Source organism: Staurois parvus, unplaced genomic scaffold, assembly GCF_062004578.1.
Source record: "Staurois parvus isolate SC_StPar_1 unplaced genomic scaffold, SC_StPar_1.0 ptg000287l, whole genome shotgun sequence".
Lineage (NCBI taxonomy): Eukaryota > Metazoa > Chordata > Amphibia > Anura > Ranidae > Staurois > Staurois parvus.
This window is the reverse complement of record NW_028318083.1, coordinates 35,042,745-35,062,798: the sequence shown is the minus strand read 5'-3', so window position 1 is coordinate 35,062,798 and position 20,054 is coordinate 35,042,745. Positions and strand designations below refer to the sequence as shown.

Below are 20,054 nucleotides of genomic sequence, written 5' to 3'. Positions count from 1 at the left end.
ACAATGCAGCTGTGCTCTAACACACTGTTCCTGAGAGCGGAGTTTAGCTCTCGGTATCAGTGTGTTCCTGTGAAGTACACCCCCCCCGCCCACTAGTAAAACACTCCCCTCACACAGTTAACCCTTTGATTGCCTAAAAATGTTAACCCCTTCCTCCCCAGTGCCATTAGTACAGTGTCAGTGTTTTTTTTTTTTGCACTGATCACTGTATTGGTGTCACTGGGGATGTCAGTGACCCCAAGTCAGTTCCCCACCAGTGTCAAAATGTCTGCCGCAGTCCCGCCATAAGTCGCTGATCACTGTCGTAAATTGATGATCACTGCCATAAGTCGCTGATCGCTCCATTATTAGTATAAAAAAAATCCCAGTATCTTTCCCGCCATTTGTAGATGCTATAACTTTCACGTAAACCAATAGATTTACACGTAGTGGGATTTTTTTTTTTAGCAAAGACACGGAGCAGAATACATTTTGGCTGAAATTTATGACGAAATTTGATTTTTAAATTTTTTTACTGGACATGTTTTATAGCAAAAAGTCCAAAATATTGTTTATCTGAAAAGTGTTAGACTTTTTTTTTTATAGCACAAAAAATAAAAACCGCACAGGCAATCAAATACCACCAAAAGAAAGCTCAATTTCACTGTTCAACACATTTTTATTTTTTGCCAGTTTTGGAAACAAAAGGATCCATTTCTTAATGAATTTCACATTCTGAGTTCAAATATAACAATGAAATTTGTCAATTGGCTCTAGTTTTTCTGTAAACGGAAAGTTTCTACTATAGGCGTAATGACTACATAATGCACAATAATTATATAGATAGATGTCTTTCCACAAATATAAAGCAAGTGATATTGACTACATAACAAAGCCTAAATGGCATAATATATTGCATAGGATTACCAAGAAAAATTATAGCCATAAGCTAAGTTGAATCATTTTAATACTTAGGATTCTCACTAGTTTTGTCTTCAGTTTGTGTTGGTTTTGGTTTTGCTTCTCTTGGCTTTTCTCTTGTATTTGAGGAAAGGGCTATCTCTTACAACTGCACGTGACTACACGCTTCAGGTTCTTCCTCACTTGACTCAACCACGAAGGATTCTGGTGCTTTAGGAATTGGTAGCCCCTCTCCATGAGGAACTGGATGTATTGCCGATGGAATATTTGGATAGTGCACAGATAACTTTTTCTTCTTATTTAGCCCTTTTACAATTGGAGGCACCATACAAAAGTAACAATTACTAACATGATCTGTTGGCTCTCTCCAAATCATTGGCACAGCGAAAGGCATAGATGCCTTTTTTCCATTCAACCATTGCTCCAGTGCCGTCCCACAAGAATTGCAGCATATATGTGGTGCCCAGCTCTTGTCCTGGTCTCCTATCTTGCAGCCAAAATACAAGTTGTAGGCTTTCTTAATCATTCCTGTTATCCTCCTTTTTTGTGAGATAAAAGTTATTTCACCGCAGATATAGCAGAAATTATCTGCTTTATTCACACAAGTTCGAGGCATTACTGAGTAGCCTATATAAGCATAAAACGAAATGTAAAGACGCTGTCGAACTCCAATCAGCTACAGATACTGCAGCTTTTATGCAGTGAAGTGATGCAATTAAAGGCTAATATTGCATCATCTCAGTATACATGCAATTTTCTATTGGTCACCAGTATCAATTGCGCAATATGCAGCTGAAGTTGCATCATAATTTTGAATGGCTTACGTCATTAGATGGGTGAATATATCATGGAAACTAGAGCCAATCAACATTTTTTAGGGTCATTTTCGTTTTCAGCACCCCAAAATTATGTAAGATTAGCTAATTTTATGCCCAAAACTTTTTACCTGTTGAACAGTGTTTGTGGGAAAAAAGGATGTAAATTTAATTTGGGTGCAGTGGTGCATGACCGCGCAATTGTCAGTTAAAATAATGCAGGGACGTAACACAAACCACTTCTGTAACCGCTTCCTGACTGTCCTATAGCAGAAATACTGCTATAGGGCGGCATGGGTGCGCAAAATCACATATATATACAGTGAGGAACAGAAGTAATTGAACACCCTACGATTTTTCAAGTTCTCCCACTTAGAAATCATGGAGGGGTCTGAAATTTACATTGCAGGTGCATTCCCACTCAGAGACAGAATTTAAAAAAATTCAGGAAATCACATTGTATGATTTTTAAAGAATTTATTTGTCTTGCACCGCTGAACATAAGTATTTGAACACCTGAGAAAATCAGTGTTAATATTTGGTACAGAAGCCTTTGTTTGCAATTACAGAGGTCAAACGTTTCCTGTAGTTCTTGACCAGGTTTGCACACACTGCAACAGGGATTTTGGCCCACTCCTCCACACAGATCTCCTCTAGATCTGTCAGGTTTCGGGGCTTTTGCTGAGCAACACGGAGTTTCAGCTCCCTCCAAAGATGTTCTATTGGATTTAGGTCTGGAGACTGGCTAGGCCACTCCAGAACCTTGATATGCTTCTTACGGAGCCACTCCTTGGTTATCCTGGCTGTGTGCTTTGGGTCGTTGTCATGTTGGAAGACCCAGCCATGACCCATCTTCAATGCTCTGACTGAGGGAAGGAGGTTGTTGCTCAAAATCTCACAATAAATGGCCTCATTCATCCTCTCCTTATTACAGTGCAGTCGTCTTGTTCCCTTCGCAGAAAAGCACCCCCAAAGCATGATGTTGCCACCCCCATGCTTCACAGTAGGGATGGTGTTCTTGGGATGCAACTCATCCTTTTTCCTCCAAACACGACGAGTGAAGTTTAGACCAAAAAGTTCTACTTTGGTCTCATCTGACCACATGACTTTCTCCCATGCCTCCTCTGGATCATCCAGATTGTCATTGGAAAACTTCAGACGGGCCTGGACATGTGATGACTTGAGCAGGGGAACCCTCCGTGCAATGCATGATTTGAAACCATGACGGCGTAGTGTTCTACCGACAGTGAACTTTGAAACTGTGGTCTCAGCTCTCTTCATGTCATTGACCAGCTCCTCCCTTGTAGTTCTGGGCTGATTCCTCACCTTTCTTATCATCAGTGATACCCCACAAGGTGAGATCTTGCATGGAGCCCCAGTCCGAGGGAGACTGACAGTCGTCTTTAGCCTCTTCCATTTTCTAACAATTGCTCCAACAGTTGATCTATTTTCACCAAGCTGCTTGGCAATTGCCCTGTTGCCCTTTGCAGCCTTGTGGAGGTCCACAATTTTGTCTCTGGTCTTTGACAGCTCTTTGATCTTGCCCATGGTAGTAGTTGGCGTCTGACTGACTGTGGGGTGGACAGGTGTCTTTAAAGAGCTCAGACAGGTGCTACTAAGTTAGATTAATGAGTGGAGTAGAGGTGGACTTTTTAAAGGCACAGTAACAGGTCTTTGAGAGCCAGAATTCTTGCTGTTTCTTAGGTGTTCAAACACTTATGTTCAGCAGTGCAAGACAAATAAATTCTTTAAAAATCATACAATGTGATTTCCTGAATTTTATTTTTAAATTCTGTCTCTCAGAGTGGGAATGCACCTACAATGTGAACTTCAGACCCCTCCATGATTTCTAAGTGGGAGAACTTGCAAAATCGCAGGGTGTTCAAATACTTCTGTTCCTCACTGTATACACACACACACACACACGATTTGCGCTCCCGTGGTTTTCACGCCCCTCCCAGATAGCCTCACATTGTCCGTCAGTACACCAGTCATCACATTTAACCCCTTGATTGCCAGGAACACGCTCATGCACAATAAACCTCCATTGCTAGTATAGTGTCTGAACGGATCAATATCTTTGATCAGATCAGCACTATACCAGCGTTCACATTAGTATAGCGTCTCCAAAAATGCAGCATTAGCGGGATCAGCCCCAGCACCTGCATGTAGCCCCTACACTTACCCCCTCCCCCCTTCTCCCCCAGCAAGTGCAGTGTCAGTAGGTCCCTGTCACTTGATACATTGCACACAAAACCACAGTGTTGGCAGAATCAGGCCTGATCTCTGTTAGCACTTGCCGGTAAATTTTGATGACTCTCATATGCAGCAGAGTGCCAGTACTAGTGCCGCGCTACCTTTTGGTGAACTGGCGAGCAGCAGCGGTCTAGTACATCTTGGTCTTTCACATATCTCTTAGATTGTAAGCTTCCAGGATCAGGGTCCTCCTAACCCTCTTGTATTGAACTGTATTGTTGCTGTATTTTCTCCCGTTATACTGTAAAGCGCTGAGCAAACTGTTGGCGCTATATAAATCCTGTATAATAATACCAGCACTGCAGTATGACTTGGAGATGTGGTGAGTCCCAAACATCCAGTACAAGCCGGTGCGGTGGTGAGCACAAGTATTGTCCTGCAGCCACCAAGAATTCGCACACAGGCCCACAGAGCTCCTAGTATCCTTCCGGATATGCTTGCAAATCCCGATTGACAGCCCACAAATTCTGCAGCACCTGTACTTCCCCCATTCACTGCCCAACCCGGAATTCATTGTGGTTGTATTGGTCCATAGACCCAATTCATCATACGCCTGTGTTCTCTGCTGCCATAGCCAAGCATAGATTTGAGAGTATAATGTGTTTTATGCATTTCAATGACAATACACTCTGTCATCCTCGGGGTGACCCTGAATTTGATTGGCTCCACAAAATTCGGCCCCTCGCAAATCACCTTAACCAAAAATTTGCAGATGTCTATACTCCCCAGCAAAAAATCTGTGTTGATGAGTCCCTGATTAATTTTTCTGGCCGCCTTGCATTCAAACAATTTCTCCCCAGCAACCGTGCCAGATATGGGGTCAAGATGTAAAGACCTGTGAGAGGACAACAGGCTATACATGTAAGTTTCAGATTTACAAGGGAAAAGATAGTCACGTGGAGCCCCCCGGATGCCCAGACTATATGGGGAGCAGTGACAAGATAGTTTAGGACTTGGTGTCATCCTTTTTCCATATGGGGTACCACTTATACGTGGACAATTTTTATTCAAGCGTGCCACTATTTAGACATTTGTACAATCTTGGAACTGGCGCTTGTGGCAAAGTGTGACCTAATGTGTGCCCACCATTAGAAGTGGGTGGATGCAGGGTGGTATATTCCAATGGTGGGCATACCACACACTTTCTGGCAGAGATTTCTTCTCTTTTTTTCATTCAGTCCACAGGCTGCATACAAAAAGAAAAAAAAAAAAAAAAACATAGCATATATACCCAACAAGGACCAGCGACGTACTGGTACATCACTGGACTTTGAATGGTTATACCAGGATGATGCCTACAGCTGCAAGCATCATCCTGGTATTGTTTTTTTTCAGTCGGACATCCTAGTGGCTAATTAGCTGCAGGATTGCTTTTACAAGCAGCGGGATATGATGCCCCCCCCCCACCCCGCTGCCTTTCATAGCCTTCTTGGGCAGTTCTGTGCCATCGGGGAACCTGAGAATGCAGCCAGTGTTTGTCAGCAGACCATAGAGCTGATTGGAGACCAGAGTGGTGCCAATCATCTCTATAGTCTAAGAATTCAGAAGCTACAAGCATTTCATCACTTCAGTTTCGCAGGATATAAACAGCGCCATTTGTAAATTGGGAAAGCATCTGATCACACCTATCTTGGTTTGATTAGATAATGTATGGGCAGAGGAGATATCTAGAGTCTGATAGAACCCATATTTCTCAAAAAATAATATATGACAATGCCCAGTAAAGTTATAGGGGATATTTGCATTCCCTGTGATAGCATTAAAAGTGATAAAAAAAAAATGAAAAAAAAGGTACAGTGTAAAAATAATAATTTAAATTTAAAGGGCTTTATTTCCTTATTACAATTCCAGACTACCCATCACAGTTTTGGAGGCCCTGAAACACCAGGATAGCACCAAACCCCCCCAAATGACCACTTTTTGGAAAGTAGACACTCCAAGGAATTTGATAAGAAGCATGGTAAGTATTTTGCAGCTCTCGTTTGTTGCCAATGTATTTTTGGGTGTAATTCCACATATATCCATGGATGGTGCGAGAAATAAATCATTTAAATGACAACTTTGTGTAAAAAATAAATATGTTTGTTTTTGTCATTTTCCAGAAACTTGTGAAAAAAATAAATCTTACATGGACTCAATATGCCTCTCAGCAGATAGCGTAGGGTGTCATTTGAGGGTGTTTGTACTATCCTGGTATTTTAGCGCCTCAAGAAATGTGATGATCAGTCAGAAAGTAAAAGCTGTGTAAATTCCATTATCTATACCATAGTTTGTAGATGCTATATCTTTCACACAAAGCAAATATACACTTACTGGGATTTTTGTAAACCAAAAACATGTAGCAGAATACATTTTGGCCTAAATTTATGACAAAATTTTAGTTTTTTGGATATTTTTTATGACCGAAATGAGAAAATATTGTTTTTTTAAAAAAATGTTTTTTCTTCAAAAATTTTTGTGTTTATAGCGCCAAAATAAAAAGTGCACAGGTGATCAAATACCACCAAAAGAAAGCTCTATTTGTGTTAAAAAAAAAGACATAAATGTCATTTATGTACCATATTGAATGACCGCGCAATTGTCCGTTAAACTAGCGCAGCGCTGTATAGCAAAAAAAATGGTTTGTTTGTTTGTAGACGCTATAACTTTCACACAAAGCAATCAATATACACTTATTGGGATTTTTTCTACCAAAAACATGTAGCAGCATACATTTTGGCCTAAATTTATAACTTTGAGTTTACTATATATTTTTTATAGACGAAAGTAAAAAATATTGTTTTTCTTCGAGGGCTGGTCATTTTCGAGGGCTGGTCATTAAGGGGGGTAAATCCTCAGGAGTGCAAGTGGTTAATGACCAGGCCTCATTTTGCTATTCGGCACTGCACTATTTCAACTGATAATTGCGCGGTCACGCAATTTATGTACTTTTTTTTCACACAAATAGAGCTTTATTTTGCTGGTATTTGATCACCTGTGTCTTTTTTATTTTTCGCGCTATAAACAAAAAAGTACTGAAAATTTTGAAGAAAAATTACATTTTATAATTTCGGCAATACAAAATATAGGAGTAAACTCAAAGTTCATTATAAATTCAGGCCAAAATCTATTCTGCTACATGGTTTTTGTAAAAAAAAAATCCCAATAAGTGTATATTGATTGCTTTATCCAATGACCACTTTGAATGCCTGAAGGTGCGTAACTTCCTCACTACCTATCACAGTTTCGGAGACCCTGACATGCCAGGATAGCACCAAAACCCCTCAAATGACCCTTTTTGGAAAGTAGACACCCCAAGGAATTTAAAAACAGGCATGTTGAGTATTTTGTAGATCTAATTTTTTTCTCACAAGGTTTTGAAATATAAAAAAAGAATGTTAAAAAAAAAAAAAACGTTTTTGTTTTCTTTCTTCATTTTCCAAAAACTTGTGGCAACAAACGAAATCTGCAAAATACTCACCATGCTTCTTATCAAATTCCTTGGGGTATCTACTTTCCAAAAAGGGGTCAGTTGGGGGGGGTTTGGTACTATCCTGGCATTTCAGGACCTCTGAAACTGTGATAGGTAGTCAGGAAGTGTAATGAGGAAATAAATCCCTTTAATAGCCTGAAGGTGCTTATTGAATTTTGGGGTCCTGTACTTGGCTAGACTGACAAAAAGTCTCTCACATGTGGTACCCCCATACTCAGGAGAAGTAGCAAAATGTATTTTGGAAATTAATTCCACATATACCCACGGCATGTGTGAGCAATAAATCATTTAAGTGACAATGCTTTAAAACTGCGCATGCCCTGTCGAATGGCGAAAAACTGCATAAGTTTTTAATATCCATAGGCAACACTTTAAAAGCAACACAAAGCAAATATACTTTACAAGCTACCATTTTAGATTTACAGAGGAGGTTTAGTGCTAGAATTACTGCCCTTGATCTGACGTTTGCGTCAATACCTCACATGCATGGTGCAACCGCTGTTTACATACCGCCACAGGGTCAAAACTTTTTTTTTGTTATTTTGATTTTTTTTTATTATTTTTACACTGTCCCTTTCATTTTTTATTTTTTTTATCACTTTTAATGCTATGACAGGGAATGCAAATATCCCCTATAACTTCATTGGGCATTGTCATATATTCTTTTTTGAGAAATCTGAGGTCTATCAGACTCTAGATATCTCCTCTGCCCTTACATTTTCTAATCTTACCAAGATTGGTGTAATCAGATGCTTTCCCAATTTACAAATGGCGCTGTTTATATCCTGCGAAACTGAACTTAAATGCTTGTAGCTTCCGATTTCTTAGGCTATAGAGATGATTGGCACCATTCTGGTCTCCAATCAGCTCTTTGGTCAGCTGACAGAAACACCGGCTGCATTCTCAGGTTCCCCCGATGGCACGGGAGTGCCCGAGAAGGCTGTGGAAGGCACCGGGGGAGGGGCGCATCATCTACCACTGCTTGTAAAAGCAATCCTGCAGCTAATTAGCCATTAGGATTGCTTTTACATGAAAACCAATCGCCGGATGAAAAAAACAATACCAGGATGATGCCTGCAGCTGTAGGCATCATCCTGGTATAACCATTCAAAGTCCACTGATGTACCAGTAGGTCACGTTGTTGGGTATGTTCTTTTTTTTTTTCTTTTTGTATACAGCCTGTGGACTGAATGAAAAAAAAGAAAAGAAATCTCTGACAGAAAAAGTGTGTGGTATGCCCACCATTAGAATATACCAACCTGCATCCACCCACGTCTAATGGTGGGCACACATTAGGTCACACGGTGCCACATGCGCCAATTCCAAGATTGAACAAATGTCTAAATAGTGGCACGGTTGAATAAAAATTGTCCATGTATAAGTGGTATCCCATATGGAAAAAAAATGACACCAAGTCCCAAACTATCTTGCCACTACTCCCCATATAGTCTGGGCAATCCGGGGGGCTCCACGTGACTATATTTTCCCTCATAAATCCTTAAACTTATATGTATATCCTGTTGCCCTCTCACAGGTCTTCTACATCTTGACCTCATATCTGGTACGCTTACTAGGGAGAAATTGTTTGAATGCAAGGCGGCCAGAAAAATGAATGAGGGACTCACCAACGTAGATTTTTTGCTGGGGAGTATAGCAAATTGTGAATTTTGTGAAGCCGGTCAAATTCAGGGTTACCCTGAGGATGGCAGAGTGTATTTTCGTTGAAATGCATAAAACACTGTTAGGAATGGACTGGCCAGCAATGGTGGGACTCACCTGCCTTTTGATCTGCAGTACCAGGGCTGGCCAGCGGGTGCTCCCAGCAATCAGAGACTCAACCTTTCAGCCAGCTAACACCTGGAACTGATGATACTGGGGTATTTAAGGGATGGCCAGACTTGCAGACTCTGCCTTGGTGTTGTGTTTGTCCTGGGCCCTGTATCTGTCCTGCATCCTGTTTCTGTTCCTTTGCTGACTTCTCCTGCTCTGATCCTGGCTTGTGACCCTGACCATCCCTCTGTCTGACCCTCTGTACTACGCTGCTTGCTACCTGTTCTGATCCCTGGCTTGTGACCCGGACCATCCCTCTGCCTGACCCTCTGTACTATGCTGCTTGCTACCTGCTGAACCTGGCCTGTGACCCCGACCATTCTCCGCTTGCTCCCCCTGTACCTACCTGCAAAATTGATATTGACCCGGCCTGCCTGACGACGCTTGCTTGTATATACTGTTATCTGTGGGTGGTTTGGTTTGGTTTGTTTGCACCGTATTATGTTTTAGTATTGCACTGCGTTTATGTTTGTACTGTTAGTGTTAATAAATTATATTGTTTATAACATATCTGAGGTCTGCGTTTCCCTGCTTCAGTCACACACCTCTGGTCATACCTGGGAGCCCTGACATTACACCAAGGCCAATCCTGACCAGAAGTGGCTGCACAGGGAAGCCATCTTGGCTTGTTGATGGGAAGGATGGATCTTGAGGAGGTTGAGTATTTATATCTGCTAGTGTTTGATGACAGGGAGTATGCTTATCAAACTCTGAAGGAGTATACCCGGGATGAATTGCTAGAATGTATACGGCTCGCTCATGTTCTAGTAGATCAGGGCACAGTGTTCTCTGAGGTGCAGCCATTGATTGAGGTTTGTGCAGAGTTGGTTTCATCTGGTTCCCCCGAATGCAGGGATGAATTTTTGCCACCATTTAGTGCAGACCAGGTAGAGTCCCTGGTGTGGTTATTAGAGGATGATGTGGGTTACTTTCTGGAGCGTTATTCCACATGTTCACCACAGACACTGAGAGATTGTATAAACGCAGTGCAGTCATTGACCAGACAGACTTTGTGTAAGCTCAGCTTTGTTCAACCCATACTGCAGACATGGACAGATTTGTTGCACCCAGCCTCAGTCAGCTTACAAAGACCCAGTCCTGCTTCTAACTCTACTCCTGTATTCCCACCAGCTCCTCCAGTTACAGCCCAGTATACTTGGCTATCTACCGCATGTCAGTACCCTGTTCCCACTCGCTGCACCTATCCTGCCTTTAACCCTGTAAAAAAGCCCTCTGTAGCAACTGCTCCCTCTCCTGTTCCATCCTCCAGTTCTTCTCTGTCTCCAGCTGCTCCATTCATTTGCAGACCTGCGTTTACTTGCAGTGCTCCAGTAGTTAAAACCAGAAAAAAGCGAAAATTCTTTCCAACCAATACCATCCTGCCAGTATCCAAACCGGTGAGCCTGCCTTCCGTGGTTCAGACTGATGCCTCTACTCGGCCTGATGCCTCTACTCGGCCTGATGCCTGTACTCGGCCTGATGCCTCTACTCGGCCTGATGCCTCTACTCGGCCTGATGCCTCTACTCGGCCTGAAGCCTCTACGCGGCCTGAAGCCTCTACGCGGCCCGAAGCCTCTACGCGGCCCGAAGCCTCTACGCGGCCCGAAGCCTCTACGCGGCCCGAAGCCTCTACGCGGCCCGATGCCTGTACTCGGCCCGATGCCTCTACTCGGCCCGATGCCTCTACTCGGCCCGATGCCTCTACTCGGCCCGATGCCTCTACTCGGCCCGATGCCTCTACTCGGCCCGATGCCTCTACTCGGCCTGAAGCCTCTACTCGGCCTAATGCCTCTACCCAGCATGATGAACTGATCCAGCCTGACGATCCTATTAGGCCAGTTGACTCGATGCCCGCTGTTGATCCAGATGATCCGGTACCTGATCCGGTGCCCGCTGTCGTGCCAATTGACTCAGAGCCCGCTGTCGTACCTGGTGACTCGGTGCCCACTGCCTTGCCAGATGACGCTGTGCCCGCTGGCAAGCCAAATGACCTGATGCCTGGTGACCTAGTGTCCGCTGTCATACCTGATGACCCGATGCCCGCTGTCGAGCCAGACAATCCGGTACCTGATGACCCGGTGCCCACTGTCGTGCCTGTTGACTCGGAGACCACTGCCTTGCCAGATGACGCGGTGCCCGCTATCGAGCCAAATGACCTGATGCCTGGTGACCCGATGCCCGCTGTCCAGTCAGACGATCCAATGTCTGACCCAGTGCCCGCGGTCATACCAGTTGACTCGGAGCCCACTGCCTTGCCAGATGACGCGGTGCCCGCGGTCGAGCCAAATGACCTGATGCCTGGTGACCCAATGCCCGCTGTCCAGCCAGACGATCCAATGTCTGACCCAGTGCCCGCGGTCATACCAGTTGACTCGGAGCCCACTGCCTTGCCAGATGACGCGGTGCCCGCTGTCGAGCCAAATGACCTGATGCCTGGTGACCCGATGCCCGCTGTCCAGCCAGACCATCCAATGTCTGACCCAGTGCCTGCGGTCATACCAGTTGACTCGGAGCCCACTGTCGTGCCTGGTGTCTCGGTGCCCGCCGCTCCGCCTGGGGGCCCGAGACCTGTTGCTCCGCTTGGGGGTCCAGCGCCCGCCGCTCCGCCTGGGGATCCGGCGCCCGCCGCCCCGCCTGGGGGCCCGAGACCTGTCGCTCCGCCTGAGGGCCCGAGACCTGTCGCTCCATCTGGAGGTCCGGCGCCCGCCGCTCCGCCTGGGGGCACGATGCCCGCCGCCCCGCCTGGGGGCACGATGCCCGTCGCCCCGCCTGGGGGCACGATGCCCGTCGCCCCGCCTGGGGGCACGATGCCCGTCGCCCCGCCTGGGGGCACGGTGCCCGTCGCCCCGCCTGGGGGCACGGTGCCCGTCGCCCCGCCTGGGGGCCCGGTGCCCGTCGCCCCGCCCGGGGGCCCGGTGCCCGCTGCTCCGCCCGGGGGCCCGGTGCCTGCTGCTCCGCCCGGGGGCCCGGTGCCTGCTGCTCCGCCCGGGGGCCCGGTGCCTGCTGCTCCGCCCGGGGGCCCGGTGCCTGCCGCCCCGCCCGGGGGCCCGGTGCCTGTCGCCCCGCCCGGGGGCCCGGTGCCTGTCGCCCCGCCCGGGGGCCCGGTGCCTGTCGCCCCGCCCGGGGGCCCGGTGCCTGTCGCCCCGCCAGGGGGCCCGGAGCCTGCTGCCCCGCCCGGGGGCCCGGTGCCTGCTGATCCGCCTGGTGGCCCGCTGCCTGCTGCTTCGCCTGGTAATCCGATGTGCCTCTGCCCGGAGTCCTGCCCGATGTGCCTCTGCCCGGAGTCCTGCCCGATGTGCCTCTGCCCGGAGTCCTGCCCGATGTGCCTCTGCCCGGAGTCCTGCCCGATGTGCCTCTGCCCGGAGTCCTGCCCGATGTGCCTCTGCCCGGAGTCCTGCCCGATGTGCCTCTGCCCGATGTGCCTCTGCCCGATGTGCCTCTGCCCGATGTGCCTCTGCTCGGTGTGCCGCTGCCCGGAGTCCAGCCCGGTGTGCCGCTGCCCGGAGTCCTGCCCGGTGTGCCAGTCTTTGATATCCCGCCAGTTGCCAGACCCGGGCGGTGGAACATTTTGCCCAGCTAGGACTGTTTGGAGCGTCCTGAGGCCGCTCCTTGAGGGGGGGGTACTGTTAGGAATGGACTGGCCAGCAATGGTGGGACTCACCTGCCTTTTGATCTGCAGTACCAGGGCTGGCCAGCGGGTGCTCCCAGCAATCAGAGACTCAACCTTTCAGCCAGCTAACACCTGGAACTGATGATACTGGGGTATTTAAGGAATGGCCAGACTTGCAGACTCTGCCTTGGTGTTGTGTTTGTCCTGGGCCCTGTATCTGTCCTGCATCCTGTTTCTGTTCCTTTGCTGACTTCTCCTGCTCTGATCCTGGCTTGTGACCCTGACCATCCCTCTGTCTGACCCTCTGTACTACGCTGCTTGCTACCTGTTCTGATCCCTGGCTTGTGACCCGGACCATCCCTCTGCCTGACCCTCTGTACTATGCTGCTTGCTACCTGCTGAACCTGGCCTGTGACCCCGACCATTCTCCGCTTGCTCCCCCTGTACCTACCTGCCCAATTGATATTGACCCGGCCTGCCTGACGACGCTTGCTTGTATATACTGTTATCTGTGGGTGGTTTGGTTTGGTTTGTTTGCACCGTATTATGTTTTAGTATTGCACTGCGTTTATGTTTGTACTGTTAGTGTTAATAAATTATATTGTTTATAACATATCTGAGGTCTGCGTTTCCCTGCTTCAGTCACACACCTCTGGTCATACCTGGGAGCCCTGACAAACACATTACACTTTCATATCTATGCCTGGCCATGGCAGCAGAGAACATGGGCATATGATGAATCGGGTCTGTGAACCAATACAACCGCAATTCATTTTTTTTTAGTAATTCCCATGTTGAGGGTTAGGCCCCAAAAAAATTTAAATTCGGAAACCATAATGGGTCTGGCAAGGTTTCAATTTGAGTTTGCAGCAATAAATTGTTGTGCATATAAGTTGCTTTGATCCACAATCAATATTAACTGATCTTCCATGAAAAACAGCTCCAAAAAAATCAAGGAGAGTAGTTACATTTGCTGTTTCCACCTGAATTCCAGGTTGGGCAGTGAAAGGGGGGGGAAGTACGGGTGCTGCAGAATTTGTGGGCTGTCAATCAGGATTTGCAAGCACATCCAGAAGGCTACTAGGGGCTCTAAGGGCATGTGTGCGACTTTTTGGTGGTTGCAGGACAACACTTGTGCCTGCCACCACACCAGCTTGTACTGCACTTATGGGACTCGCCTCGTCACCAAGTGATACTGTTGTGCTGGTATGTGAAAGACCAAGATGTACTAGGTCGCTGGTGCTCGCCAGTTCACCAAAAGGTAGCGCGGCACTAGAGTCATCAAAATTTACCGGCAAGTGCTAGCAGAGATCAGGTCTGATTCTGCGAACTTCGGTTTTGTGTGCAATGTATCAAGTGACAGTGACCTAATGACACTGCACTTGCTGGGGGAGAAGGGGGGGGTAAGCGTAGGGGCTAAACGCAGGTGCTGGCAGGTACCGGGGTTGATCCCACTAACGCTGTGTTTTTGGGGACACTATACTAATGTGAATGCTGGTATAGTTCTGGTCTGATCAAAGATATTGATCCATTCACACACTATAGTAGCAATGGAGGTTTATTGTGTATGAGTGTGTTCCTGGCAACCAAGGGGTTAAATGTTAAATTAATGGCGTACTGATGGGCAATCTGACACTATCTGGGAGGGGCGTGAGGACCACGGGAGCGCGAATCACGTATATATACGTAATTTTGCGCACCCGTGCCATCCTGTAGCAGTATTTCTGCTATAGGGCAGTCAGGAATCAGTTAAAGAAGCGGTTTGCGTTATGGCTCTGCATTACTTTAACTGACAATTGAGGGGTCATGCAACGTTGCACCCAAATGAAATTTACGTCCTATTTTCCCACGAATTGAGCTTTCTTTCGGTGGTATTTGATCGCCTGTGCGTTTATTTTTTGCGCTATAAAAGAAAATGACAATTTTGAGAAAACAAATAATATTTTGGACTTTTTGCTATTAAACATGTCCAGTAAAAAAATTTAAAAAACAAATGGTATATATGACATCTTCTAACGGAGTATTTATAAAATGTCATAACATGCATGCTTTTTGTGAATAGGGCAAACAAACAGATGTCATGAGGCATTTGCATAAAAAGAATGCACATGCATTTTCACTGGGTGAATAGCTATGCATTTTTTTTTGAAGACCCAGCTCAAAGCAGAACTAAAAACTGCATCTGAGCAACACAAACTGAAAATGTGAGTTGATTAATTTTTGATATTCATGTTGAAGTCACCCATCCATCCTTGACTCCATGCTTTATTTTGCTGGGAAAGCATTTTTTGCCTTGGCCATCTTGAGTAAGGGCAGAGGATTCATGTAGTATTTACTTCCTGGAATCCATCTGCCCTTAGGCCAGGCCTGCATGCAGGAGGGTGTGCTTAGCTGAGAAAGCTCCTCCTACCCTCGTGAAGACTCCTGGTATGTATGAAAATATTTTGCCTAGGCCTAGAAACCAGGAAGCAACTGAAGAAATTTAATAAAAACAGTTTAGAATGCATAAATATGATATCCTTTCCTATTTAATAACTAATGCTACCAGCAAAAGGATTAAAAATAGTCAATGTCGAGTTTAGTTCCACTTTACAGCACAATAGAATTTTTGGTTAATATCAACTAAATACATTCCAGGTAGGCCAAAAAAATGCACACAATGTCTTACAATCCTTTTTCTTTAGGAAAGAACTACAGCCTAAGTAGAAAAGCCTGCCAGCACGCTGCAGAAAATTACTCTTGCTATTTATGTAGAAGCAATGGTCTCACCTTTAGTAACATGTTACACCCTTATTCAGGGAGTAACATATTACTAAAGTATCAGTCCCGGTCCCCCACTGTGACAGCAGGCGAAAAACAGGGCAGCTGTACAGGGCTCCGCCTAGACATCCACGTCATTCATTCCCAGATTTTTGTATATAAACTAGAAGTACAATTTGCCACCGTGGTAAGTGGCTTGTAGTTCTCAAGGAATGCTAAGGATGCTAGTGAGTGCTCTCATATTCCATTTCATCGATCTTCCTGGGCCTCAGTACAACTGTCTGCTTGTACCTCCTGTACGAGCAGTTACTGACAGTCTGCAGGAGCCTAACATTGCTTTAAAGACTTTTAAGAAAAAAACATAATAGATGCTCATTTTACCAGCAAAAATGTACATTTAAGTGAATTTTAAATAAGACCACCCAAAAAGTCCCATTTTGGTGATGATGTATACACTGCTGAAATAAATTAAAAACACTTTGAAAACACATCAGATCTCAATGGGGAAAAATATCATGCTGGATATCTACACTGATATGGACTGGGCAATGTGTTAGGAACGTAAGGATGCCCCATCGTTTGATGGAAATGAAAATCATCAACCTACAGAGGACGGAATTCAAAGACACCCCGAAAATCAAAGTGAAAAAATTATGCGGCAGGCTTGTCCATTTTGCTGAATTTTCATTGCAGCCTCTCAAAATGGTACTCAGTAGTTTGTATGGCCTCCACGTGCTTGTATGCATGCCTGACAATGTCAGAGCATGCTCCTAATGAGACTACGGATGGTGTCCAGGGATATTTCCTCCCAGATCTGGACTAGGGCATCACTGAGCACCTGGACAATCTGAGGTGCAACCTGGCGGCGTCGGATGGACCGAAACATGATATCTCAGATGTTCTATTGAATTTAGGTCAGGTGACCATGGGGGTAATTCAATGGTATCATTTCATTCATCCTCCAGGAACTGCCTACATACTCTCACCACATGAGGCCAGGCATTCTCGTGCAGCAGGAGGAACACAGTTCTCACTGCACCAGCGTAGGGTCTGACAATTGATCCAAGAATTTCATCCTGATACCTAATGGCAGTCAGGGTGCCATTGTCTAGCCTGTAGAGGTCTGTGCATCCCTCCATGGATATGCCACCCCAGACCATCAATGACCCACCACTAAAACGGTCATGCTGAATGATGTTACAGGCAGCATAACATTCTCCACGACTTCTCCAGACCCTTTCACTTCTGTCATATGTGCTCAGGGTGAACCTGCTCTCATCTGTGAAAAGCACATGGTACCAGTGGCGGACCTGCCAGTTCTGGTTTTCAATGGCAAATGCCATTTTGTAGGGCTCTGGCAGTGCTCATCCTGTTCCTCCTTGCACAAAGGAGCAGATCCTGGTCCTGCTGATGGGTTAAGGACCTTCTACGGCCCTGTCAAGCTCTCCTAGAGTAACTGCCTGTTTCCTGGAATCTTCTCTATGCTCTTGAGACTGTGCTAGGAGACACAGCAAACCTTCGGGCAATGGCACATATTGATGTGCTATCCTGGAAGAGTTTGACTGCCTGTGAAACCTCTCTAGATCCAAGTATCGCCTCATGCTACTAGTAGTGACACTGACCCTAGCCAAATGCAAAACTAGTGAAAAACAGTCAGAAAAGATGAGTAGGGAAAAAAATGTCAGTGGCCTCCACCTGTAAAACATTTCCTGTTTTGGGGGTTATCTCATTGTTGCCCATCTAGTGCACCTGTTGTTAATTTCATTAACACCAAAGCAGCTGAAAATGATTAACAACCCCCTCTGCTACTTAACTGACCAGATCAATATCCCAGGAGTTAAACCGACTTAATGCTATACACTGATTAAACAAGTGTTCCTTTAATTTTTTTTATCAGTGTATTTTTTTATATTTGGAAACATCAAGCAGAGATCCAAATAGCAATAAAACCTTGACAAAGGATCTAAACCTACTTTAATACTTGATCCACAAGTATTAAAGGAAACATTTGCTTGAGTTCCACTTAGGAAATAGTTCAGATGTATTATTGGAACCACCAAGAAAACAGCATTTTTTTTCAGCGAATCATATAGGAGTTTAACATTTTGACACCTATTTTTTCTAATTGAAAAATGGTCAGCCTAGGTGAAAGCTCTCTTTTTGCTGAAGGTGTGTAATTTTTTTAGTAAGAAAGAAATTAGCATTTTATAGAAAGTATACATGATAGCAGGAGTGGACTGACCATTTGGAAACTCGGGCACTGCCCGAGGTCCCGGGGTCAGTAGGGGGCCCCATGAGATGCCCATTACCTTTTTCATAGGCTTTTTTGAGTTTGGGCAAGGACACAGAGGCCCCATGATCCCCTATTGCCCGGGGCCCCATGAGTTGTCAGTTAGCCCCTGCATGATACTTTGTCCATATTCGGAGATCTATTGCGTTGTCTGCAAATTATATAATATTACTTTGCTGGTCAGTAGTTATTTCCATCAATGTTACGGGGGGAAAAAAAACAGTAAATATTTTACATTTGAGCCCCTAATACAATGGTCAACAGCATTTTGCCTTATACAGGATCACTAAACATTCAACTTCTAGGAGCTATTGCATTGTTTAAAACCACGAATGGCACATCGATAGAATACTCACACTGACCTATACTTTCCCTTAGTATAATATTCCTGAGGCACCATTCTAGAGCTAAACATAAAAAGATAGAAAAAGAAAAATCCCATCTGTAAGGACTTTGCTGGATATGTATTTCTTGTATTTTGCGTCCCTTTCCCAGGATTAAACAGAGCTCCTGTTCTTCATATTTGCTCCAAGTCAGTTCCTCAGAAAATATTTAGACTACTTGATAAACATGACAGTCAACCTTAAGGGGTAGCTTGTCATCAGCTACCACTGGAATACAGTAAAGTGTTTTTGTCTGCAATCTCACCACAGGCTTAGTGACATCGATTTCTCTTATTTACACTTTAAACTTGGATCTACTTTTTTGTCTTTTCCTGTGTTTCACTTTGTCTACTTTGCACTCAGTCCAGCTACCTGTTGTGTCTTTGTTTAATTTCTTAACCCCTGGCACTCAGCAGCCCAGCATTTACCATCTTGTTTGTTTACCTGCCTCTGTTAGCCTCAGCTCTATACCTATCCTGTGTTGCACTCACAATTCACTTGGAGTGTGTATAGCAAAGTCTGGTCAAAATTGATTTGCATTCTTTACAAAACAGTACTAAAAGAGCTGAAGTTTTACTGTGCTGTCAGGAATGCCTAATCGAATATTCTCTCTCTCTCTATCTATATATAATTACAAAACTATGTATAAAGTCCAGATTCATTTTTATTTCAAGAAACTCTGCTAAACCCTACATTGTAATGCAAGCTGGTTTACTGAGTGCACAATGGTAGAACAGCGGGAAAAAAAAATTCTTTCCTCAAAACATTTTATTGAATGAAGAAGAAAAAAAAAAAAGACATATACATATATATATTTTTTTTTTTTTCATTCAATAAAATGTTTTGAGGGAAATTTTTTTTTCTGCTGTTCTACCATTGTGCACTCGGTAAACCAGGTTGCATTACAATGTATGGTTTAGCAGGGTTTCTTGAAATAAAAATGAATCTGGACTTTATACATAGTTTTGTAATCATAATATGTGTGTGTGTATATATACAGTTGTGGCCAAAATTATTCAACCCCCACTGAAATTGAGTGTTTTGGCCAGTTTGACATTGCTTTTGATCATTCAGTCATCTTGCTTACATTTACATTAAAGAGGCACTTGTAGGTCAGACAAATATAACATAACAGTTATAATGAAATAACCACAAATGTCTTTTCTGTGCTCACAGCATTATCAGTTTTATTCAACCCCCAAGTGACATTCAATCTTAGTACTTAGTACAGCATCCTTTTACAGTTATAACAGCTTTTAAACGTGAAGCATAGCTTGACACAAGTGTCTTGCAGCGATCTACGGGTATCTTCGCCCATTCTTCATGGGCAAAGGCCTCCAGTTCAGTCACATTCTTAGGCTTGCGCACTGCAACTGCTTTCTTTAAGTCCCACCAGAGGTTCTCAATCGGATTTAAGTCTGGTGACTGCGATGGCCACTCCAAAATGTTCCAGCCTTTCCTCTGCAACCATGCTCTAGTGGACTTGGAGGTATGCTTGGGATCATTGTCCTGTTGAAAGGTCCAACGTCTCCCAAGCCTCAGGTGTGTGACGGACTGCATCACGTTTCCATCCAATATCTCCTGGTACTGAAGAGAATTCATGGTACCTTGCACACGCTGAAGCTTCCCTGTACCTGCAGAAGCAAAACAGCCCCAAAGCATGATTGACCCTCCACCATGCTTCACAGTAGGCAAGGTGTTCTTTTCATCATAGGCCTTGTTCTTCCTCCTCCAAACA

At 44.9% G+C, this 20,054-nt stretch overlaps 1 protein-coding gene across 1 annotated transcript in view; it reads right to left on the bottom strand.

The window, feature by feature from the left end:
• The window catches only part of FBXO15 (F-box protein 15), a 262,215-nt gene that overhangs the window by 117,406 nt on the left and 124,755 nt on the right, over positions 1 to 20,054 (bottom strand). The window lies entirely within an intron of this gene.